The sequence below is a fragment of the Tursiops truncatus genome, chromosome 13 (genome assembly GCF_011762595.2).
Source record: "Tursiops truncatus isolate mTurTru1 chromosome 13, mTurTru1.mat.Y, whole genome shotgun sequence".
Lineage (NCBI taxonomy): Eukaryota > Metazoa > Chordata > Mammalia > Artiodactyla > Delphinidae > Tursiops > Tursiops truncatus.
The window spans coordinates 83,723,386-83,748,682 of NC_047046.1; the positions used below are offsets into that span (position 1 = coordinate 83,723,386).

Below are 25,297 nucleotides of genomic sequence, written 5' to 3' on the forward strand. Positions count from 1 at the left end.
AACAGTGGAAGACTTAAACAAGAATGGATGCTGCTAGAATAACGCTGCTTTCTTTGATGTGACAACTCAGCTTCCACCTTCCTCCCCCTCTGCTGATTCCTCAGCATGTTAGAGCAGTGAGGAATGGTTTTAGTCCCATAACCAAGTTAGAGTGAAGACATCGGCCACATAATACACATGCTCCATTTTTAAAAAATTCTGAATCCTGGGCAACTGTCCTCTTGTAACTACTTTACAGTTTCTAAAAGCAGTTATTGTCCAAAGCTGGAAGGACTTGTCTTCTCAGATGAGCATGTGAACGAATGGAGGGAGGTAAACAAAAAATAAAGTTAAAAAAGATGAGGTCTGATAGGGGAGCAGCCGGATAAGAAAATCAAAAAAGGAACAGTAATTTAAAGTTTATTCCAGCTATAATGCAGGTTATTCTGACTTTAAGGTAGCATCACATGGCCTACTTCTGAGTCCGTGCCCGAGATATTCTGTTGTACTTATCTCTGTTTGTTTTATAGATCCGTGCAATCTCTGGCACTAGGGGGTCATCTGGGTTTGGATCACATAGCAGTGAACAAATGGATTAAAGAACTTTAGAAATAGTTAAAGCAGGAGACCACTGTGATCTTAGAATATCGAGACAAACGCTGCCATTACTGTTAATATTTGGATGATAAATTCTTGTTGTAAATGCAGCCTTAGGTGGTTTGAAGGGGTAGTCTGTAGGAAAATGAATCGTCAAAAAGAATACACCGCCTTGACATGGGCTGTGGTTAGGTCCCATAATTCTGGCTTGCCAATGAAACATATCGTCCCCAAGTGGACCTGCAGAACATTGTGCTGGAGGGTCACGGGCCAAACCGCTAAGCTCCTTATTCATCCGTTTCAGCGCCATCGTCTGTGCTTTTCGTCTGGCCCCTCATTATCTCGGTGTGTGTTCAAAGTTCCGGGCAAAACTCTTGATTATCCCGGCGTCTTGAGGGATTGTCTCTTGGTCTCACACCGGCTCTGCCAGACGCAGGCGCAGAGGGGCCGGGGCCTCCCTCAAGCTGCGGCCTCCCCGCGGCAGCTTGTGATAGACTCTTTAAGTTATTGAAACTGGTCTACAGTATATGTACGGTCTCAACTTTTCTTATTTTTCTGTATTAGTTTCAAATGATTTAACTCTTATTTACTTTCTATCATTGGTCCAATATTTGGAACAAATCCTATTTCCTCGGCAACTTTCGCAATGTTTTGAAATCCCTAAACCAGGCGAGTCAACGAGAATATGACAGATTTATCCCTATTTGGCCTTTATCCAAACCCCTCTACTTCGTTCCATTTAAGTTCGGCAAGCTGTGTTAGCAAATAATGAACTCAGAAAAAACTTCACGGACCATATGGCTACGATTGACTTGGTTCCAACATAGGGTCTTTATACTTTTATTAAAATAAAAAAGATATTACAGAATATAAGCCCAGTAAAATTTCCTTTTTTTAAAGAATTAAATAAAGGAAAATTAAACAAAAGAAAAGAATCTGTTAAAATGTTTGGTTCTATGTATGGTCACCAAAATCTATAATCAATTTGTTTTCAGTCTAATATACACACAGATAGAGACATAGACACAGTAAATACACACACACACATACACATTCTAATTAATGTTTAAGATATTAGGAACATCAGAATATATTTGTGTATGCTTCTCAAACTGGGCTTCCTATCATCTTGGATACATGGTGCTGTATCATTCCATGTTACATAAATGAATGCACTATTTATATTAATACAAAGTTATTATGGGATAGAATGCAACATTTGCACACATTTTCTAGCACTCAGAAATTATCAAACAAATACTAAGGAGTTGACTAATCAATGAATTAGGTTTTAAGGTAAAGCATTTTGAGCTTGCTGCAAGCCAGGTACTTTCTCAGACATCCAGGCATTCATTCTCATCTGGGAATTCTCATCTCATCATTCATTCGCATCTATGTTATCTTAAAAATGTTTTAAGATAATATAAGAGAGGTTCACCTATCAAATGATACGGCACAAAACTAAAATCCCACAAATCAGAATAATAATGCTTTCATATACATCATCAGAATTACAAATGAAAATATTAGTATATCCCAGGAAGATTGACACTTCATTATTGCCAACAAACCATATTACTCTCAAAATTGCCCAAAGAAGTGACTAGAAGTATAAATATAGCTCAAGTAAATTTATTATGTGAAAGAAAAGTGTGAAAAGGCTAAGTAAAATGAAGGCTCAGTGTTTGGCATAAGTGAATAAATTATTCATGATAATTCAAGATAGGTCAATTGCTACTAAAATACGTGCCAGAGTTTAATAAGTAACTCTTCTATGGTGATCACCATGTGTTAGCCCTCTTCTAATTACTTTGCTTATATCAATTTATACCATCCTCACGCTTTCACTTATGTACCTTTATTATCCCATTTTACAGAGAAGAGAAATAAGGTCCAAAAATGTAGCAACTTTTGTAGAGATTCACAGCTGAGCTGGGTTATGAATCCAGTAAGTGCGGGTCCAGAATCTGGGTCTCTAATCTTTATACTGTTCATCCCCTCTATATATCAGCAAAAAAATCTACCGATTTAAGAAAATATACTGTTAAGCCAGTTGTATGTCACAGCTATTTGTTCAAATTATTTTATAATTACACTTGCGTTTTTAAATGTGTAAGTGGTGTTATGTTTATCTGTGTGCCAGTCCTTTGTTAAATAGTGTCACACAAGACCAATAGTGATTTATGATTCAATTTCTATGCATAAGGAAACAAAGACACAAACACAACTGTATGACCTTACCAAGGTCATTATGAAATGACGTTAGCAATAGGACTCAAATCTCCTTGTAACCAATTTATATGCCCACGTAACTTTTCTCTGTGAACAGTTAACAGAGGTCTTCAATCTCCTTCTGATATTCTGCTGGCCGATTTAGGATTGCCTTATTCGACCCACAAGGTTTGGTATAAATAAACTGAAAAGATGTGTGTGTAGGTATAAAGTCACAATGTCACTGTGATGAGCATCCCTGTTTTCATTATTGTTGTTAAGAAAGAAAACAGGACAATTTACAAAAAGGAAGAGAGTCTCTCCCTTATCTTGTTAATCTGCAGCGATGCCGCAGTGCAAAGAACAGGGTATTTTCCTGAACATTTAAATATTAGGAAATAGCGTTGTTAACAATCTACACAAGGGTTTTGACTTGGTGTCTGTGACAAGCCCCTCTTCCAGCTCAGCAATATTTGACATACACACATCAGTACATTCTGATACACTCCTCTCGCTATAATTCACCATTTTTAAACAATTGGCTTGTGTCTTTGTGAATATCATCAATTCTACCTGTCTGATCTAAGGTGAAACTTAGGGAAGTATCAGCTATGTCAGTTCTTCTTGACATGAGCAATGATACTAGCTCAAAGGCAACCACAAAACCATAAGGGATAAGATGTCTCTTCTTCACCCAGCGGCATCTTGTAAAATGGATAAAGAAACATGAATATTTTACTCATCGCCAGGCGCTTCTACAAAGAGCTCATATCTCATCTCTTTGCAGCAGCACTTGATCATTCATGGCTTTTAGGGTCACTGCTGACTAACTTTTGAGTAATTCTATGACTGGTCTCAATGAGGCATTTACTAGGGAAAACATTTAATAAAATTATATACATATTTGCTGGTCTTGCACCATTCATTGAATTCAAAAAGGAAAAAATACAAATACAACTTCATATTTCCATTAGATAATTATCCACCATTTGTAATAGCCCAGTTCATTTTTCTTGTGGTTTATTTTCCTGTCGCTTTCCTCCGCGGGCCAGTTGTCAAGATACTGCTCCCTCAAATGAGTCAGATTTCCTTTGCCGATTTGTGTTTGGTGGAGTTTTTCTTTGCTCACTTCAAGCTCATTGTACACATGAAAGGACACGCCTGCAGAGAGGCTGTGAGCGTTCAGCGGCTCTACTTGCAGGGATCTAGTTGGTGCAAATGAACCTCAGAAGGTCTACTTGAAGCTGATAAATTAATAGTATGACAGTTGCTTTGGAGACAAAAGCACTTAAAAAAATAAATCATCTCATGGTAATATAGAAAAAAGCACAGCTTAATTCATTTATCATAAATTACTAATTGGCAGTACAATTCAATGAATAAAAATGATCACTTTTAAACGAATGTTTAAAAGCTGAATATGTTCAAGCACATTTGACTATTACATATTTTTAAATGCTATATGCATATACAGAACATAAATGATTTTTATATAATATACGCCAGGAGCTTCTCTTTACTCGTTTTTAGGTACCAGCAGCTAAGATGTTCTCACACACGCTTCTCAGACTCCTCCTGGCTCCATTGCTCCCCAAATGCACCCCTTTTTCTAGAGGCAGTCGCCACCTTCTGAAGACACGTCACAAGTTAACTTGACTTTTGCCAACCAAGTAGGAATCTTTCCGTCCCCCAGTCAAGTCCAGGAGGCAAGAAGGACACTCGTATTTGTGAAGGGAACTCAAAACAGATTTCACTAGATCTATCATGAATGTGCAGGAACGTCTGGAAAATGGAATGTTTCCCTCTACATCTTAATGGTTTGTCAGTGAATTGTACTGTCACTCTTGTATAGATCAAGAGTGACAGTACACAGGCCAGAAAAATTAAGGCTAACTTTCCTTCCCTTCTTGTAACTCTAAGAGATGCTGCAGAAGAAGAGGATCAGCTTTGCAGGATTTAATTAGGATTCACGCTAATTGCTTGTATTGCGCCCTTTGAGCTTTGACTTCAGAATAGTTTAAGAAAAAAATCTCTCTGCCTATTTGAGTAATATGAAGTTTCTTACAGGTATTCGTTTAACAAATGCATGTAGGAAAGACTGAGGTTGCAAGTAAATTTATGAAATCAATGTCATGGAGGAATTAATGGGATTTATTATTCCACTGGAAATTTTTATTGAAATATAGTTGATTTACAATGTTGTGTTAACTTCTGCTGTACAGCAAAGTGATTCAGTTATACATATATACATATATATAATTTTTTAATATTCTCTTCCATTACGGTTTATCCCAGGATATTGAATATAGTTCCCTGTGCTATACAGTGGGATCCTATTTTTTATCCTTTCTATATATACTAGTTTGCATCTGCTAACCCCAAATTCCCACTCCATCCCCCCCCACTCCTCCCCCTTGGCAAGCACAAGTTTGTTCTCTGTGTCTTCCACAGGAAGTTTTTGATGCATATATTGGAGGATTGATTTTTAGCTCCTGACTTAGGAACGCTTTAACATAAAAGAACATGCAGACATGGTGTTGATTCTTTCACAAGGTAAATATGGCAGGTAAATAAGTCTATGAATCACCCTGAAAACCTTGTAAAAAGAGACTTCATTTTCCTTTGTTTAAAATATCTTAGCTGACTTGCAGTTCATTTTCAGAAAGCATGTAAAAACTTCTGAATTGTACACTCCTATCAAGTACAATTCCGAAATACAGGCCAATTAACTGCAAGCTTCTACTGCAACTTGATATTGAGAGGTTAGGAGGAAAAGGAAGGTTAGAGAAGGATTCATTGGAATTAGGATATTTTACCAAAATGTCTTATCTCCTTTTCCCTAGGAGAAAGGCACCACCTTTTGCAAATAGTTGTTAAGTTACATGGTCCTTAACAGTTAGTGTCTATATGAAAAGAAAAGGAAGATTAAAAGTTGGTTAGTACCTGAAATCCACTAATTCTATATTAAAGGGCTTGTAATCTTTCCCCAGGCACTTTGCAATCAGTAGTGCTGTGAATACTACTGTTGTTAGTGGCACTACTGTTATTATTATCATTACTTCCTTTTATTAGACAGCAAATCAATGTTATGACATAGAATTTTAAACCCTCAAACTCTAAAAATGTACTTAATTGTTCATCGTGTTGAATTCATTCCTCAAAGGAGATATAGCATGTCCTTAAAACAGCAATGATAAACAACAAAAAAATAAAGAACGAGAGAAAATGTGTTTGGTAACAGGGTGCATTCACAGCCTTTTTTATACTCCTGATAAGCACAAGATAAAATTTGCCATTGTGTTTACTGAACTTCAGGTCCCTGGGATGGGGAAACGGTGCCTGAAAGGAGCAGAATCCCACAGAGGGAGGAAGCCTTCAGGCAATCGTGACTCACGAAATTGGCTGTGGTGGGAAGGAGAAATTACCAAGGCTTGTGATGACAAAAGTGAATGCTGATACGAGGAAATCTAGACAGCCACTGAGTCCAAAAATTAAGTCTAGAAGAGCTTCATTAGTTCTTAATAAGATGTGACAGAACGGAACATTATCCAGGTACATTAATGAAGTAAAGTTTGAGAGTTGAATAAAGGTGATAAAATGTGTGTAGATGCTGGAAACAACCGGAAATTTTTACTCTTAGAGACTCAGAGGGAAAGCATTATCAAAAAGGATTCTGAAATATTTGGAGTAACACAAGTCAAGGTTGATACATTTGTCAACTGATTCAGAGAATAACTTTATTATAAGGCTGCTGAACAGTTTTAAATTGTTGAAAATCCTCTTTCATAGAGTTTGCAAAAGGATATGGAACTTTTCTACCTATAATATATGGGGTGTGAAATTTTCTAAAGTTGAGTGTTTGCATTTTAATTGAGCAAATGCCTGTTTACTACTATTGAACCAAATATGGAGACAATGTGAGTTATAGGTTTCATACTGATACAGTGATACTCTGTACTCCTTGTATTTATTTATTTATTTTGCTTATTTAATTTATTTTTTGGCTGTGTTGGTTATTCATTGCTGCCTGGGCTTTCTCTAGTTGTGGCGAGCGGGAGCTACTCTTAGTTGTGGTGTGTGAGCTTCTCATTGCGGTGGCTTCTCTTGTTGCGGAGCACGGGCTCTAGGTGCGTGGGCTTCAGTAGTTGTGGCTCATGGGCTCAGTAGCTGTGGCTTGCGGGCCCTAGAGCGCAGGCTCAGTAGTTGTGGCACACGGGCTCAGCTGCTCCGCGGCATGTGGGATCTTCCTGGACCAGGGCTCGAACCCGTGTCCCCTGCATTGGCAGGCAGATTCTTAACCACCGCGCCACCAGCAAAGCCCATGTACTCCCTTTATTTTTATGTCGTTTGCACTGTGTTCCCTGTGTTTTGTGTCTGCTCTCTCTACTGAACCGCTCTTCTCAAAGTGAGAGCCCACACGTGTTGCTCTGTTACCTCTAGCCCTTTCTTTTGTTAACACACGGTAGGTGTGGGTGAATGTTTCATAGATAAAAGACGGAAAAAATACTTCTAAAAATCCACAAATATTGGTAGCTATAGATACCGCACACGTGTATTTTTGACTGTGCGCCATGCGGTACATCCTGCTTTTGGGAGCAGTAGCCTGTTAACGGAAAGTGTGATTCGATAAACAGAAAAGAATTTGGGGAGGGAGATCCTGCCTGCCAGACCTTGCCCTCCGACTCCTCACGTGGCCTCCTCTGACCCCATAAACAGACTACCGACCTCTAGTCAAACTGGATTATAGTTTGTCATTGCCGGGGCTCTTGTGGCCTCTTTATAGGTGAATATTTTTTCCCAGTTAATGCTGTCACGCTATTTTCCCTCCTTTAGCTGAGAACTATATGCTCCTTGGATATCAACCTTCTCTGGGAAGCCACAACTGCATGCCACGCACCTGGGCCAGGTTCCCTTCTGAAATGTTTCTGCAGTTTTCTGTGCCTACACTGTTGGTCTCATTTATCACACTGAATGCAATTTGCTGTTTATGAATTTATCTTTCCCCATAGCCTGTAAGCTCTTTGATTGCATATTATATTTTGTGCTGAAGGATATTTCCAGAATGATATGCAGTTCCCGACACCAAGGGATTGACCCTCTTCAAGGCTGATGCCCCTCTCCCCTGCAGTAGTGCCTGTCTCCCACTTCAGAGACCAAGGAAGGCAGACACTCTCCCAGCCCACCATCCAGCAAGGGTGTGGGTCTGTGACTCAGTCCTATATGAAGGGCTCTATGGTGGCCTCAGGGGAAATGTCTCCTTATTCATCAGAAGTATCAAAAGGAAGAAAACACCCCTCTCTTCTTTATGGGGTGTCATCCTGTCTGCCTCGGACGGCTGCATCCCTCTTGCAGCCAGATCAGAGACTGATGTGCTTAATGCAGCAGAGACACAAAGACAAACAAAAACAAAAAACCCCTGAGTCCCTAACAAGATTGCTCAACTGCTGCCCTGACCCTGATACCACCCTGTTTCAGGACCATGGAAAATGTGAGATAATAACTTCAGTATTGACTAAGCCCCTAACAGATCCAGGGCGGCAGCCTTCAGGACTGATCACAGGACCCAGAGCCCAGCTCAGCGCCATCCTCGGCCTGGGAGGACAGAGCATCAGACACACCGGCCCAAGCTAATGGGCTGAGGACGACACGCCCTGACTTGGCCAGGGTATAAAAATCCATCCACCACGCAAGGCTCCATCAGAACTGCTCCTGAAGCCGCAGGCGCTTGTCAAGCACCCACAATTTGCTGAATCCTAGTAAACCCCAGTGATTTACTGCACCCAGCATGAGGCAGCCCATCATCGAGCTGGGGTGAGAGTGTGGCCTGAGGCAAAGTTGAATACATGCAACTCAGAATATTTATCATTTAATGTTTATACCATGGCTTTGCTTCTGACACCTCAAGTGTAAGTTATATAAGTTGATATTACAGTGTTCGGAGTTTGATGTTAATACACTAAATTCTATGGGGCTATAAAAGACACTCATGATGAAAAATAATAACAGGCAACACCTAAATCTATATGTAGGCAATATTCTAAGCCCATCACATTTATTTATGCCTCTGAGTATATATCATTGTTGTGATTTTTCTTCTCATTTATAGACGAGGAAACTGAGTTACAGAGAGGTTAAGTAACTTGAGCAAGGTCACACAGCTAGTAATAGACCAAGGGATGGTTCAAATCCAGATCATCTGGATCTAGAGCATATATAGATGAACTGCTCTGCCACCTCTCCTCAAAAATCCGAACAAAAGAACAGCATATGATTGAACAGCCTAAGGAATATTCTAGAAAAATGAGTGTCAAAAACGCTCCATTTCTGGGCGTCTGTAAATGGTCAAGTGCCATATGGTTGTTTGGTTATCTGCTGCTGATTGTATGCGTCAGCACTGGGCCTGTGTATAATTACGACGAGCAATGCGACGGACAGCACCAAAGGAAACTCCTTATGTTCACGAAAGGGGCTTTGTAACTTCAGTGTGTTAGTAAAGCGTATCCTACTGACATCATTACACAGAGAAGAGAGCTGCCTCCGATAGAACGTTCCTGAGCAGGTGCCCGGCTCTGTGCCTCACAGACTTGGAACTTGCCGTGTTTGCTGTCATGCCAACGTTGTCTCAGTATTGATTTCTGAAAATGCACTTTTGAGTTTAGGAGTTAGGATTCCGAAAGAACACTGAAGCCACTGATGGGTAAACTATTCTTATTTAGAAAATATGTTGAAAATGGCTGAAAACGCTCACCTGTCAAAGCCTAGGGCTGGTGTTCCAGCCGTACCATGGGGAGCAGCCCAGGCTGTGACCGGACTTGCCCTTGACCCAGTGACTTGTTAGCATGGGGTCTCTGCCACTTGAGCCTCAAACCCTGAATCTGAATGATGATATAATCCCACTTTTTTCTGTTTGTTTACAATCTTAGGCTATGTAAAGAGTAAACTATAAAAATGCAGTCAGGGGCTTCCCTGGTGGCGCAGTGCTTGGGAGTCTGCCTGCCGATGCAGGGGACACGGGTTCGTGCCCCGGTCCGGGAAGATCCCACATGCCGCGGAGCGGCTGCGCTCGTGAGCCATGGCCGCTGAGCCTGTGCTCCACAACGGGAGAGGCCACAACAGTGAGAGGCCCGCGTACCGCAAAAAAAAAAAAAAAAAAAAAATGCAGTCAAACTGCCATGAATTTGAATAATGCTTTAGTCTTTTAAATATGCATTCACAGCCATTGCTTATTCATTTATTGGAGATGCACTTAACTGAATGCCTTGCCGCTGCTATGGACTATTTGAAATTCAACAGCAGTGGCCAAGACAGACAAAATCCTCACCCCTCAAGGGGCTTACATTCTAGCAGGACTCAGCCAGCAGAGAGCCATCTGAGGAACTGTGGACAATGCAATCCAGCTGGGATCCAGGCCTGAAAGGCTACGAGTTAGTGCCTTGCATGGGGCGGGGGAAGAGACTCCTTCAGTCCCTACCATAAGGGACTGTTGAAGGCAGTATCCGAGTTGAGACGTGGAGGATGAAAAAGAATGTCAGGGACTTCCCTGGTGGCGCAGGGGTTGAGAATCTGCCTGCCAATGCAGGGGACACGGGTTCGAGCCCTTGTCTGGGAGGATCCCACAGGCCGCGGAGCAACTAGGCCCGTGAGCCACAACTACTGAGCCTGCGTGTCTGGAGCCTGTGCTCTGCAACAAGAGAGGCCGCGATAGTGAGAGGCCCGCGCACCGCGATGAAGAGTGGCCCCCCGCTCACCGCAACTAGAGAAAGCCCTCGCACAGAAACGAAGACCCAACACAGCAAAAATAAATAAATTAATTAATAAACTCCTACCCCCAACATCTTCTTAAAAAAAGAAAAATAATGTCAGGCAGAAGGAGGGGCAAGTGTAAAGCCTGGTCACAGCAACAGGTCTGAGAAGGGCAGCTGGGGAAGGTGCCAGCTCCAGCCAGGATGAGCAATGGGGGGACTGGGGTGCGGGGGCAGAAATTACACTGAAGGGATTGGATTACATAGGTTGCTAGTGAGGGCGTCAGATTTTATTGTAAGTAAAATCACAAGACATTAAAGAGTCTTAAGCAGGAGAGAGAAATGAACTGATTCAAAATTGAAAGCATCATTTTAGCATTGCATTTTCATAATTTTTATTCCAATCATAACTGCAGGAGGAAATTCATTGCTGCCTCTATTTGAAACACCAGGAAACTGAGGCTCAGAGAGGGTTGTGTCTTGTCCATGAAATTCAAAGAGTCAGAGAAGGAGACAGTACTGAGTCTGAGACCTTCTCATCCGGGGTTTCTTGCTACTTTCTCTCTGCCCCGGTTGCCTCCTTTATGTCTGCCTATAACCCAGTTATGTGCAACAAAATCAAACGTCAAGTAGGAACATTTTCTTTAAATGTCCACATACCTAAAATTATTTCAGATTCTATTTGTGGTATTAGGTTGAGCTGATGAGAAATGAAAGCATGGACGGAAATGCGCTTCAAGTACATTATTGTACATTATACTACAGTAAGAATAATGACATGGTTTGAAATAAAAGGATTTAATCAAATTGACTGAAATAAATTGCCTGTGGCCAGGCTAACGAGGCTATATTTCAACATTCTACTTTAACTTGTTGCTTTCCATTTCTTTTCGCAGATATGAAATAATCTGTCTGGAGCTCCCTCTACCACAGCCTGCAGCCTCCTTCCTGCGCCCACTTCTGCTCAAGGTTGGCCATCCCCACTGCAACACTCCACGCTTCATCCTCTCCTATTCTTCATATTACATCCCGCACCTACCATGCTCCCTACCACAAAGAAAAAAATGCAGCAAACATTTTTATAATTAACGTCATTGCTCTACATGCATCAAAAACACAAGAATATAAGCAGTTAACCTAGTGAGACAGAGGTGGAAATTGCTAGAGTATTGTCCAGATAAAAAGAAACAAATGAGGAAATGAAAAGTAGAGAAGACTGTCATAAGAATTAAGATTTTTAAGAATTTAATGACTCTTACGATTAAGAAAGAAAGAATCCTTTATTTCCAGCAGTATGGATATCCAGATATACCTTGACCATCCTTTGGCTAAAAACAACCAAAACTGTGGAATAAAATAGAAACATTTATTTAAATACCCTTCACTTTCTGTCAAGAATTTAAGGAATGGTCAGAACCCCTAAACAAAGTGAGAGCACAACTCCATAGAGGGAGACACAGCATGGAAACCAAGCTTTCCCTTGAGGACACTTCACAGAACTGGGTACATTTACACTTTAGGTCCGGCAGCCTGTGGGTTGCGGAGTCAGCGGACAAGCCAAGGTTTGCTCAGGGTGGGGCTATGACAGAAGACGTCCCTGCAAGTAAACCCAAGGTCTGAAGGGGACAGTCTTGATTGTGAGGAGACTAAGAACAACGGTCCCTCTTGAACCTTGGCACAGAGTGGAGAGCTGAAAACCAAAGACTCAAAAAGAATGAGAAGACCCAGACGGTCCCATAATCACTGTCAGATCTTTATCAGAGATATTCCTCCAAAAAAACACCAGTCCAGAGAGATCACCAAAAGTTCTATCAAATATTCAAGGATCGAATGCCTCTTGCATAGACCACTTCAATCATAGAAAAAGACTCCACAGATGTGGTCGGCGTGAGCTTGTAATACTGACCCTGACAGGCTCAGCACAAGAAAGAAAATGGCAAGCCAGCCTCGCTTGTGAACACTGATACAAAAGCCGAAGCGATATGACAAACCAAGTCCAACAAGGTATGAAAAGGATAAAACAGCAGGAGTTTTAATAGAAAAATTAATAGTCAAAATCAATTGGATTCTATCACATGAATATATAAAAGGTGTTAAATTCCATGATCATCTTATTAGATGCAGAAAAATTATTTGAGAAAATTTAACAGCCATTCATAATGAAACTGGAAAAGAAAAAGTGACTCTCAAGGTAATAATCCTCCAACAAAAATATATAGCAGTTTTCATGCTTAATGTTTAAATGATTATGATTAGGAACAAGTCAAGAATTTCCTAATAGCAGTTCTATTCAGCTTCGTTCTGAAGGATATTGCCAGTGCAGTGAGGTAAGAAAAAAAGATAAAAACATAAATATTGGAAAGAAAAATAAAAAGTATCACTATTTACATATAGAGAGATTATTAGAATTAATGAGTGAAGCTATAAGTTGGAATCAAAACCACTATGTAAAATCTGTACATAAGTAAAAGTTAAGAAAACGTAATAAAAAAGAGATCAATTGCAATAAACATCAAAATTATGGGCTTCCCTGGTGGCGCAGTGGTTGAGAGTCCGCCTGCCGATGCAGGGGACACGGGTTCGTGCCCCGGTCCGGGAAGATCCCACATGCCGCGGGGCGGCTGGGCCCGTGAGCCATGGCCGCTGAGCCTGCGCGTCCAGAGCCTGTGCTCCGCAACGGGAGAGGCCACAACAGTGAGAGGCCCGCGTACCGCAAAAAAAATAATAAAAAATTAAAAAATTATTACATAAAAATAGATCTTAAAAAACGTACAAGAATTTTATGGAGAAAATTGTAAAACTTTGATGAACTATATTAAAGAATAAATTAAAAAGAGAGTTATATCCAACTAATGGATTTCAAGGCTCAAAATCATGAGGCTGTCAACTTTATAAATATTTATCAAAACTTATCAACTTTTTATAGAGATTCAAAGCAATTTTCTGGAAATCCTAAACAGAATTTGGGGTGAAATTTGACAAGCTCTTCTATCCCGGCACCAATGCCATATTGGCCCGTGGTCTTAACCATAAAGGCTTTATGACAATTCTCCGTGGGAGACACTTGGACCACCAGCGTACTCCTCACCCCCTCAAGGCTGGTACACCCACTACCCACTACCCGCTGTGGTCTTTCTCTTTTTTTCCAATACAATTATTATCGTCTAACATATAATTGTGAGCAAAAAATCAAGTTGTATAGCACATGAAATATAATTCCATGTATGTAAAATTCGACGCAAATAAAACTAAAAACATATTGTCTCACTATATATGTAAATAGTGACATATCCACAAAGGAAGGTCTTGATAAATACCACATGCAGGGACATAGTTACCTCTGAATAGGAGGGAAGGAGATGGTCTCTGTATCGTAAGAATAAGGGCAAAAGCAATTATTTTTCTAAATTATGGGGTAGATATTGGGTGCTAGCTATATAATCGTTATTTATTCTTTATGCATAATCTAATTTTTAAATTGTAAATAGGCAATAACTTAAACGGTTACTATAAATCAAATTCTGGACTACAAGTATTCATAGCTCCTATTTTGTTTAATTCGGGTAACAAAAGCCCTGTGAATCACTATTGTTCCCATTTTTTACAGATTCTGCAGCTCTTGTTTCCCGGGTGATCCGCGCTGGAAGAGGAACTCCGCTCAGATACTACAGTTTCAAGGCGCCTGCTGGTGGGCAGCCCAGCCTGAGGCCCCTCAGCGTGAATGGACAAAGTACACAGTTCACCTGATGTTTATTTATTTTTATCATTATTTTTTTAAACTTTTTGGCGTCGCAGCGAGGCATGTGGGACATTAGTTCCCTGACCAGGGATCAAACCTGCATCCTCGGCAGTGGAAGCGCAGAGTCCTAACCACCGGACGGCCAGGGAAGTCCCTCACCTTATATTTAAACACAACAGTGAAAGCAAACTAGCGCTATGCCTCTTCAGACTTTTCATGATCTTTTCATTTAAACTCGTTCTATCTAAGACGGTGGGAACTGGGGGGAAGCAGAGACAAACTTCCAGCAGCCTGATTTTTTAAAACAAACCTGGATGGCTGATTTAGTTCATCCACAAAAGGGAATGCAATTGGCCTTCCTCCCTTCCTCCCTTCCTTCTCTAGAGGGACCTTATCAGCAGAGACCTGTCAAGTGCTCAGGAAGGAAACTACGTGTACCTGTAACAAGGATATAAAATGTTCAAAGATGCAACAAATGAAGAAAATCATCTTTGAATACACACTATTCAAAGTAGTTTGCATAATTTGCTTTTCTCAATCATACCTTGAAGCAAATTCCCTTTAAAACGACTTAATGCCATAGCCTCCATCACAACAGCAGGGTCCTCATGTCTTCATTCATTTGCTCATCCGTTCAATATGCATCAGGTCATTGTTCCTTCCCTTCGGAGGACAGTCTTGTCTCACCACTGAGTAGGGCACTTTTTCAGAACTAATTATCCTAGTTGTCAATAACTCAGGAAGTATGATCTTAAACTAATACTTTCAGTAACTGTTTTTGAAAATCTATAAGCCAATAAAGAAAGTCTTAGGAAAAGCTTAAGGTAAGTCTGTGCTTTTCAAGGCAGTATTTTAACCATCCTGGATTTATGCTGTTTATATTGAAAGGCTTGACTGGGACCAGAGGCCCGCAGTGGGCCTCTAAGAGCTTGCCCTATTCACTATTCACTAAGGTGAATATTCACTATTCATTAAGGTGAATATTCACTATTCACTAAGGTCCGCCAGCCAGCCAGCTAGCCAGGCTTTGTTTCACCCCAGCAGTTGTGATTGTCAGGGGAAGAACATTCAAGTTAGAATTAGAATACCTGGAATTCAAGGCACGCTCTCTTGCTTATGAGCTTAGAAAACTACCCAGAATTTCCGTTTCATACTTGTAAGTCGGGGATAAAAATATCTACCTGACAAGGCTTCCTAAGACTTAAGTGACACATTTTACCAGAGTGCCCGCTGAAATTGAAAAGCTATACAGGAAATATGAGGCATTAGCAGGGCAAGGTGGTAGCCGGGATAAGTGGAAGGGAAAAATGGAAAGGTATTACCTTTGACCCATACAGTGGTCAAGAAACTGTTAAAACAATGAAAGCAAAAGCTGAAGTTTCAAACATGGGCACATCAAGAAATTGCAGCCATGCTCAATTACAGATATGCAGGATTTGCAAGGGCATTACAGTGGGTAAGAAAATCCAGGTTCCAGCTCCAACTCCACACGAGAAGGAGCAGGCAGACCCAGAGTTATCCTGAGAAAAACAACAAAGTGGAAACTCCAGTTTGCCAAGCCAAATTCAGTTGTTTTGTACAGCAGCTGAGTAGTGATTTAGGTTGGAGATTATTTCAAAGACACTCTCCAGAGAGAATAATGATACTGCTGATTTGGGTCCACACAAAACGTACATTTCTTAAAATTTTAAATAATTTAAAATCTCTGGATTTCACAACAGCAGAGAGAACTGGCCCAGTGCAATAGTTATTTACAATATAAGTGGCAAGGCCCCTTTTCTGTATTCGGAGGGAGCAAAACAAGGAAGACAGCCGTCATTGTGATTACGAATGTATGTGCATGACGTGCTTAGATTTTGATGGGAAACAAAATGACAACCTCTCTATTTGTTCAAGTGATGAGAAGGGCATAAACTTAATTGAAAATTTTATTGCCATCATTATGTGTTTATACGAAAGAGATTCTGTGTACATTTTCTCCATTTCCCCCAATATTAACATTTTGTAAAAAAAAAAAACAAAACTAGAACACTGTCATAACCAAGAAATTTACATTGACAAAATTTACCACTCCTATTCAGATTTCCCCAGTTTTACTTGTACTGTGTGTGTGTTTAGTTCTATTCAATTTTAGCATCTGTGTATGTTCCTGTATCCACTATCACAATCAAGATACAAAATATTCCATCACTCCAAAGATCTCTCCTGTTACTTTTTTTTATAACCACACCTACCGCCCACCCTCAGTCTAATCCCTGGCAACCATTAATTTTAACACCATGTCTCAAATTTTGTCATTTCAAAAATGTTATTTAAGTGGAATTACAGTGCAACTTTTGGGACTGAATTCTTTTCACACAGCGTGATTACATGGAGATTCATCCAAGTTTTGTTTTGTTTTTTTTTTTTTGGTAATAGCCATTTGAAGGGTGTGAGGTGATATTTTGTGATTTTGATTTGCATTTCCCTGATTATTAGTGATGTTGATCAGCTTTTCACATACTGTTGGCCATCTGTATGTCTTCTTTGGGGAAATGTCTATTCAGATCCTCTGCCCATTTTTAAATTAGATTGTTTGTCTTTTTGCTATTGAGTTTTATGAGTTCCTTATATGTTTTGGCTAACCCCTTAACAGATAAATGATTTGCAAATATTTTCTCCCAATTGATAGGTTGCCTTTCATTTTGCTGATGGGTTCCTTGTGGTATTGTTTTTAATTCTGATTTTCATATATTCATTGCTAATATATAGAAATGTGATTGATTTTTGTCTCCTGATCTTATACCCTAAAACTTTGATGAACTCCCTTATTAGTTCTAGGTTTCATTTTTTGTAGAGTCCTTGGAATTTTCTACATAGACAATCACGTCCTATGTAAATAGAGATTTGTCTCTTTCAAGTGATTGGTTATGTGAAAGAAGATGGAATAAGAAAAAGTGGAAAACTTTTATATTGGGTAAAGCCTGATGAGATGACAGAATAAGAAAAAAATCAACAATTCTCAAGAACAGCTATTCTGTGAAATTCTAGAATTTTTATATGCCTAAAATTCATGAGACAGAGGAGAAATTTTATGATTTTTAATATCACAAAGTATCTCTAAGTGATGTAAGGAAAAACCTAGGGTCTAATTCTTGCTGTACATAGAGCCATATACTACTGATGATAATAACTATTTTAATTATTTCCAATTATTTAGCATCTAGTATATGCCAACAGCACATAAGCACAACTTAACCAATTTTCATTAAAGATCAGATCATACTTGCTGTCTCTAATCCTTATTTTTTTCTTTTTTTAAGTTGAAGTTGATTTACAATATTGTGTTAGTTTCAGGCATACAGCAAAGTGATGTATATATTCCTTTTCAGATTATTTTCCATCACAGGTTATCACAAGACGTTGAATCTAGTTCCCCATGTTATACAGTAAGTCCTTGCTGTCTATCAATCCTTACTTTTCTAATCCTCACTTTTCTCCTTACTGGGATCTACCTTTCACCCTTGTCACATCATTGTGATAACTCTGGTAGCAGTTAGCACTGACGTCCGTGTTACAAAATTCAAGGCCAATTTTTCTCTTGCGGAGCCCCTCTGCTGCATTTGCCATTGATGTCTTTCTGAAATGTTCTCACTTCCTTGGTCCCTGGTCTCCTCCTAGCTGGTGTCTACACCTTGGTCTCCTGTGCAGGTCCTTTGAAGGTTCTTGCTCCTTTGCTGGTGGTGTTCTTAAGTGCCCTGCTCTGGCTCCACTGCCCCTCTCTATATTCCAGAGTCTGGGGCTTCCCTGGTGGTGCAGTGGTTGGGAGTCCGCCTGCCGATGCAGGGAACACGGGTTCGTGCCCCGGTCCGGGAAGATCCCACGCGCCGCGGAGCGCCTGGGCCAGTGAGCCATGGCCGCTGAGCCTGCGCGTCGGGAGTCTGTGCTCCGCAACGGGAGAGAACGCAACAGTGAGAGGCCCGCGTACCGCAAAACAAAACAAAACAAAAACAAAAACAAAACAGAGTCCTGGGCGATCCCATGTTAGTCTCACAGTTTCTTCCCGTTTGCTGGTGCTGCCTTGATGTGATCAAGTTCTGTCTTCTCCAACTACCATTGGTTCAAAATGCAATCCCCTCCTTGCGTCTAATCATGTACCCTCTTCTAAGCTGAAACCTGGAAGCAATTGAATATCACCCTCAGGATTAATCGTAGAGGCTTTATGACAACCATTTATTTTTCCTTTTTTTTTTTTTGCGGTACGCGGGCCTCTCACTGTTGTGGCCTCTCCCGTTGCGGAGCACAGGCTCCGGACACGCAGGCTCAGCGGCCATGGCTCACGGGCCCAGCCGCTCCGCGGCATGTGGGATCTTCGCGGACCGGGACACGAACCCGTGTCTCCTGCATCGGCAGGCAGACTCCCAACCACTGTGCCACCAGGGAAGCCCATATTTTTCCTTATTTTTCTTACGTCCAAGTTCTGGCCCATGTTCTAGCCACAGCTGGGCCTGACTTCCAAGAGAGAAGTCTGACTTCCAGGAGAACAGGGTTGATGCTAATGAAAAATGCATTGTTGAGAAGCAGAAATACCTTGAAGAGAAAATTACTTTGTTTCCCCGTGTGGACAAAATAAGCTTAATGGTCTCTGAAAACACCAAATAAAGAGGGAAATAAGTGCTTCATCTTGTTGAGGGTAGTGAGCTCTGAAATTGGATAAAATAAAACAGAGGAATCAGCTTGTTTTACCGTCATCGTCATGCTGAAAATTAGCAAAAGAATACTGACAAAGGAATGGAGCTCTCCTAACCCAGGAAAGTCAGCCTATTCATTTCAGACATCAATATTCTTTGTACTTTCACTGAATAATAATAATAATACTTAAAAAAATTAAACGAATTCTAACATATCTGTGAACTGCCTAACATATAACATTGAACAGTTAGTTATAGCTTGACTAGGAGAATGTACGGATTACAATCATATGAGCAGATAAAAGTGAGAAAAAAGTTTTTGTAAATGTTGCCTTAATAACTGCAGTTATATCCACAGCAATGAATAGATCTCATTATCGTGAATGGGGGATGAATTATGTGAAATATTACATTTCAGTTGTGGGTCTGCTTGAAAGCAAATCAAGTTACTGTTGACACTGACAAAGAAAAAATGCTTTATACCACTTGAGACAGTGCCTTTGAAACTTTAACATCAGTATTTAACATACTTAGCAAATAGTGCAAGTAAAAACTGGAAGAAATGACAAGCAATTTCCACTCCCCAAGCCCCCAAAAAAACAAATCTCTACAGGGTAACAAGAAAAATTGGTCAGCTCATCATGACAGGCTTAATATTTCATTGACCGAACATCATGTTCTTTTCTTAAGCAATAGAAGTTCACATTGTATTATTTTCATTTGTTCTATACCCTAGTCTTTCAAACAAGCTTAAAAGCAGTTTCCGGGAAGGAAGTCTGTCTTCTCTTTCTTTTTATAGCCCAACCATATTCACTACAATAATATCTAGTACAATGCTTCAGGCATTGAATATCTCACTCCCTAGTAAAAACTGAAATTAGACCTTGCTTTGTATTTTGTGAGTTTGAAACCCAGGACAACCTCTTGAGTTTAGCTCAAATAAACCCTTAAAAATTTTAATGAGAACAAATTAGTTTTACAAATGCACATACAGATTGAACATAAAATCAACTGTCTCTGGGGACGTCATTTCCAAAGACACATAATTAATTATAGCCACGAAATACAATATACATAATGCACATTCATATTTTTCACATTTTGAAATGAAAGTACAGACACATTTGATTCATTCTACCTGACAACCCAGTCCTATCCAAATCGAATAGCAGCTTTTTTATTATAGAGCAATCAAGTCTCTAATTAGGACTGGCATTTCACCCATCATTCTCCTATCATTTCCACTGCAGCTTGTGCTTCTGACAGCCTAAAAAAAAAGCCAGATGGAAAAAAATAATAGGGATAAAAATGACTATTTTTTTTAAGAAAAGAACTGTGGTAGGAGTGCAATTAAAACAAAAAGTTCTAAAAAAATTAGATAAATTTCAAAAGACAAACACATATGGTTAACCATAAACAATTAGAATTTTTTGAAAAGGGAAATTTGTACATCCCTTAACCCAAACACAGTGGTCATAGCCAGCAATCTGTTTTAATTATTATTTTATGAAATAACGGCCCAACCTTTGTTTTCCCAGACTCGTCCTCTCTTCTCAACTTTGTCCTGAACCACTGAAATCATCCTGCCCTCTATTTACAAGAGCCAGGACGTGGAAGCAGCCTAAATGCCCATCAACAGAAGAATGGATAAGGAAGATGTGGTCCATATATACAATGGAATATTACTCAGCCATAAAAAGGAAAAAATAATGCCATTTGCAGCAACATGGATGGACCTAGAGATTGTCATACTGAGCAAAGTAAGCCAGACAGAGAAGGACAAATATCATATGATATCGCTTACATGTGGAATCTAAAAAAAGGGTACAAATGAACTTATTTACAAAACAGAAGTAGAGTCACAGACTTAGAGAAAAAGTTATGGTTACCAGGGGATGGAGGGGAGGATAAATTGGGAGATTGGGATTGACATATACACACTATTATATATAAAATAGGTAACTAATAAGAACCTACTGCATAGCACAGGGAACTCAATACTCTGTAATGGCCTGTAATGGAAAAGAATCTTAAAAAGGGTGGATATATGTATGTGTATAACTGATTCACTTTGCTGTACAGCAGAAACTAACACAACATTGTAAATCAACTCCAATAAAAAATTTTTTTAAAAGTTAGTATCGTCAATGCAAATTTATATTTGGGTAATGGGTAATGTATATTTTTTTGTTATGGGACTCATGAAAAAATAAACATGAAAAATTATTTAAATCAAACAAAACAAAACAAAACAAAAGAAATGGCACAACCTTCTTCCCACACAGCTGCCCTTGAGACTTTAAACTCAGCTGTAATCCTTCCACTCGGTGGCCGACCTGGCAATATTTCACCGCTCTGTTCTCCCCTGTCCACGTCCACTGACACTGCCTTGTTCCATGTCCTTCTCACCTACCCCTGGACTGGCAATGGTTCCCCACCAGTGGACGACAGCCCACCCCACCCTGCTGTGATCTCAGTGTAAACACAGTCAGTGAGCTTCCTCCCTCAATATTGTGTATTCTCCCCTGGGCTCTGAAGAAGTGCTTTCAAGCACTGTGCTGTGTGGAAAACCAAGCCTAGAGATATTTCGTGGAAAGTAAGGAGGGCTGGGTTCTGTGGGCATGTATTTCAGGAGGCCATCATGCCAAACATAAAGAGTCAGTTCGTTACAGACTTTTAGAGTGTGATGTGAGAATGGGCGGTGGCAGTCTCCTCGCAGGAAAAAATAAGGCTCAATGTTTCCTAAACTTTATTTGACCACCAAATCCTTTTTTTTTTTTTTTTTTAGTAGACTTACTAGTATTTAGAGGAATAGAGTTGGGATATGTTGGTTTACAAGATTTACTCTAAGTTCCTTAATTTAAAAAATTTCTCTCGAGTCATACGTGACCAGAATTTGAGATGGGTCGAGAAGAAAGAAAGAGAAGAATTTCAACAGAAAAATTCAGAGAAGGGAGCATTATAGAGATAAAGGACTTAGACCTGGAGAAGTGTGCCTGTTTGAAGCATGTGTTAATTGTCAGCAAGGGTATTCAATGCTTTTGTGCCTAATTTTTAGACTGTAGATTTTAGATTTTTTTTTTTTTTTTTTTTTTTGATCACAGAAAATTGGAACAGGATTTTGGAGGAAAATAAGGATCTGGGCCAATTCTTCCAAACTGAACTGTGTGCATCTGTTCCTTTGAGGCAGTTCTTCATCCATAGTTCAACTACAAGCTTTGAGATAATTCAAGTAAATATGGGATTTTAGCTTTAGAATGACTTGAAAATTTATTTCAAGTTAGCCCATTCACCTTTAGCCCAGCTAACAGTGCTGGGCTGTGCGATTAACATCTTGTGAAGAGGGCAGGTCTTATGGTAAGTTCTCGCTGCAATAAAATAACATAAAACTTAAAAAGCTGAAATCATTTTGCATTTCAAATATGATGCAAGAGTCACTTGCATCAAATTCACTGTCTCAAAGCAGTGGCTTCAGAGTGCCAGTTACCCAGTTCTTCCATCTCCTGTTTTGTCCTGGGGATGATCAAGACAGCAGTTAAAATGGAAAACCTACTACGTGTCAGGCATCTGGTTCGCTCTGTGCCTGTATTATCTCATTTAATCTTTTCAACGACTTTATTTTACAAATGAGGACTGAAGCAGAGGGTTGTGTAATTTGGCTGAGGTCTTGTACGTAGCAAATGTCGTTAAGACTGAACCAAACTGGCTGAGTGCAGAGCTCATGCCCTTGACCATGCAGAGATAATATTTTCTACCTGTGCCCCGTGAAAGACTTGAGTGAATCATTCCACATATCTGAGCCCCATCTTCCACTAAAAAAACAGGGCTTATTTTGCCCGCACAGGACATCATTTTTATAAATGCTTTCAGGATGCTATAAATGCAGAGACTAGTAATAATGACAGATAGTACCAGACATAGTAAGGACCCGCCAGCCTTGGTGACATGGCTTCATGTCAGCATCGTATTGACACCCCACATGCCCAGGTCCATGTCCAATGAGCCGAGGACCACATCCGCAGCAAATCCAGCTTCTTTATTCTTCCACGATTTCCTAAGAGGCAGAATTGTCTAACTCAATTCCCACAGCAGCTGATTAGTTCTACTTCTTGAAAAACAGAAGCATAATCAATACCTTTTCTTCTAACGTAGAGATTCATTTAATGTAGCCATTCTCAGTGCCCTTTATCTCTCTGTGTGTTTCTGCCTGAACAGCTGCTGGACATCATGGTCTCAAACTTGTTAAATTCGATTGAATTAGAGCAGGAGAAACACTTGAAGCAAAGAGGAACCAGCTAGGATGGCAGGAGGAAATTCCCCACCGTGCAGGACACACAAATTCTCAGAAATCCTTAAGGTCAAGTGTAGCCTTCAGAGTGAGAGAAGGACTCTAATTTCAACAATTCAATCTGCAACAGTTTGACTTCGTTGGGGGAAAGGTAACGTGGTGTCCTAGCTCACCTGTCAAGGTCTGTGGCATTTTGGGAAATCACTCTGTCCTCAGAAGAGGACACAACTCATAAAGACCCTCCTCTCCCCAATTTTCTCCTTTCAAACCAGAAGAGTTAACCTAAGACTGTGAGAGAGGCAAAAAACATGTTTGCTCACATAGCAGATAAATATCTGCAGAGTTAGAATGCTCTCCTTACCCGTAAATATTTGGAGAATTAAAGAAAAGCAAACATTTAGGGAAAGAACTAGTTTGAAACTAGACACACATCCGAGCAAGGTCCAAGTGGCCGTGTCTCTACCGGGCCATGTGTTCAATGGCTGGGCAATGGCTAAGGAGGCTCTGCGGTCACTCTGGAGCTCTCCACTTGTCTCTCTTACCTGCCATGGGGGCAGGTCGGCTTCGGTACATCGCAGCCACATCCAGATTCCTGGTGGTGTTTGCAGAACGGCTGAGGGTCATCTGTGAGGAAAACACTGGGACGCCAAGGAAAGGGTTATGACACACCCAGCAGCGCACTGTAGGGCTCTTATCCGGTCAGCGGCTCCAATGAGGACGCGGCGAACCCAGCGAGGGCTGACGTTTATGGCTGCAGAGTCTACAAATGCCTGAGCTTTTAACCTTGGTTATTCAAATGCCCAAATGTCTTTTTGATGAGGCAGTAAGGGAGTAGTCTTGATTTCATTGAGCCATGATTAAGGCCTTTGGCAAAATGCTGGACATTAACACACAGAGCACTGATGAGGAAGATGGAATTACATGATCTCCTCAGAGCTGGTCGTAGTTTCAAATGCCTGATTGTGTCTATTTTTCTCCATAAGCCTTTATAAGCTTCATTACTTTAGTCCCTTTACTGTTGCCTGGAATACAAGGCTAAATCCAGTTTTCTGGGCCCCATGAGTCTTATTTTAAACACCCTCTTGTTAGAAGGCAGGCATCACTATTACACGGGAACATTCACCCACTATAGTGAAGGTTGAGCTGCAGCTTCTATTTTAAAAAAATAAATAAAATAAAAATAAAAATAAACAACAACACTGCTGTCTTAGTCTGTCTGGGCTTCCATAACAAAATACCACAGACTGGGTGGCTTATAAGCAACAGAGAGTTATTTCCCACAGTTCTGGAGCCTGGAAGTGCTAGACCCAGGCGCCAGCAAGGTCAGGCTCTGGTGAGAACCCTTTCCAGGTTGCAGACTGCCATCTCCTCCTTGTGCCTTCACCTGTCCGAGCGCAGACAGAGGAAGTAAGCTCTCTAGTGACTGCTGTAAAGGCACTAATCACATTCACGAGGGCTCCACCCTCATGACCGCATCTAACCCTAATCCCCTCTAAGATGTCTCACCTCCTAACGCCATCCCATTTGAGGATAAGGTCTCAACTTGTGAAGTTGAGGGGGACATAAACATTTAGTCCATTACACTCATACAAGATAGTGTTCATACAGGTCCATAACTATCATACAAGCCCATAATAATCATACACGATAATGTTAAACTATACATTGATTCATATATACATAAATATTTTAAATCTGGGATTACTGGGTATAGTTACAGCAGACATTAAGATACTTTGTAGCGCTATTTCATTATTCATTTTATAGGATGCACAGGGCAGGTGGACATAATCTGACTGAGGTGCAGGCAGTGCAGTGGGTAAAGGGAGGAAGTGCATTGACTGCAGAAAATTTGAAATGAGTAACTGAGCTGACTTAAATCTGTCTGCTTTTTATTATCACCATGAACTGGCAATTCTAAACAAGGTCAGTGGACTTCCCGGGTGGCAAAGTAGCTAAGAATCCGCCTGCCAATGCAGGGGACATGGGTTCGAGCCCTGGTCCAGGAAGATCCCACATGCTGTGGAGCAACTAAACCTGTGCGCCACAACTACTGAGCCTGTGGTCTAGA

General features: G+C 40.4%; 1 pseudogene; it reads right to left on the reverse strand.

The window, feature by feature from the left end:
- Nucleotides 1-383: 383 nt before the first annotated feature.
- Nucleotides 384-901, reverse strand: LOC101319039 (ubiquitin-conjugating enzyme E2 D3 pseudogene; annotated as a pseudogene).
- Between the last annotated feature and the right edge of the window lie 24,396 nt (nt 902-25,297).